This window comes from Ovis canadensis, chromosome 10 (genome assembly GCF_042477335.2).
Source record: "Ovis canadensis isolate MfBH-ARS-UI-01 breed Bighorn chromosome 10, ARS-UI_OviCan_v2, whole genome shotgun sequence".
In the NCBI taxonomy this organism is placed as follows: Eukaryota; Metazoa; Chordata; class Mammalia; order Artiodactyla; family Bovidae; genus Ovis; species Ovis canadensis.
Genome location: NC_091254.1, coordinates 16,208,429 through 16,209,877, shown reverse-complemented (window position 1 = coordinate 16,209,877; position 1,449 = coordinate 16,208,429). Strand labels below are relative to the sequence as shown.

The following is a 1,449-nucleotide window of genomic DNA, read 5'->3' as shown; positions in this document are numbered from 1 at the left end:
TAATGCTGCTATGGACATTTGTTTATAGGTTTTTGTTCTTTTCATTTCTTTTGCATATATACTCAGGTGTGAGATTGCTGGGTAATGTGGTAACTCTCCGTTTATCTTTCTAAGGAACTGCTAAGCTGTTTTCTAAAGCAGCTGAACTATTTTACATTACCACCAGCAGTGTATAAGTGTTTCAGTTTCTCCACCAACACTTATAATTTTCTGTCTTTTAAATTTAACTATCCTTGTGCTCGCTTCGGCAGCACATATACTAAAATTGGAATGATACAGAGAAGATTAGCATGGCCCCTGCGCAAGGATGACACGCAAATTCGTGAAGCGTTCCATATTTTTATGATTTGGGAGAATGGCATTCTAACATGTGTACTATCATGTAAGAATCAAATTGCCAGTCTATGTCTGATGCAGAATACAGCATGCTTGGGGCTGGTGCATGGGGATGACCCAGAGAGATGTTATGGGGAGGGAGGTGGGAGGGGGGTTCATGTTTGGGAACGCATGTAAGAATTAAAGATTTTAAAATAAAAAAAATAAAAAATAAAAAAATAAATTTAACTATCCTTGTGGGCACCTTGTTATGATTTTGGTTTGCATTTCTTTAATGACTGGTCATAGCAAACACCCTCTTCCAACAACACAAGAGAAGACTCTACACATGGACATCATCAGATGGTCAACACTGAAATCAGATTGATTATATTCTCTGCAGCAAAAGATGGAGAAGCTCTATACAGTCAACAAAAACAAGACCAGGAGCTGACTGTGGCTCAGATCATGAACTCCTTATTACCAAATTCAGACTGAAATCGAAGAAAACAGAAAAACTGCTAGACCATTCAGGTATGACCTAAATCAAATCCCTTATGATTATACAGTGGAAATGAGAACTAGATTTAAGGGCCTAGATCTGATAGATAGAGTGCCTGATGAACTATGGAATGAGGTTTGTGGCATTGTACAGGAGACAGTGGTCAAGACCATCCCCATGGAAAAGAAATGCAAAAAAGCAAAATGGCTGTCTGGGGAAGCCTTACAAATAGCTGTGACATGAAGAGAAGTGAAAAACCAAGGAGAAAAGGAAAGATATAAGCATCTGAATGCAGAGTTTCAAGGAATAGCAAGAAGAGATGAGAAAGCCTTCTTCAGCGATCAATGCAAAGAAATAGAGGAAAAGAACACAATGGGAAAGACTAGAGATCTCTTCAAGAAAATTAGAGATGCCAACGAAACATTTCATGCAAAGATGGGCTCGATAAAGGACAGAAATGGTATGGACCTAACAGAAGCAGAAGATATTGCGAAGCGATGGCAAGAATACACAGAAGAACTGTACAAAAAGGATCTTCATGACCCGGATAATCATGACGGTGTGATCACTCATCTAGAGCCAGACATCCTGGAATGTGAAGTCAAGTGGGCCTTAGAAAGCATCACTATGAA

The 1,449-nt window shown here is 39.1% G+C and overlaps 1 non-coding gene across 1 annotated transcript; it reads left to right on the top strand.

The window, feature by feature from the left end:
- The first annotated feature begins 235 nt into the window (after positions 1 to 235).
- Positions 236 to 342, top strand: LOC138447000 (U6 spliceosomal RNA). Its single transcript, XR_011259637.1, has one exon. It is a non-coding gene; the product is annotated as a U6 spliceosomal RNA (small nuclear RNA).
- Positions 343 to 1,449: the final 1,107 nt, after the last annotated feature.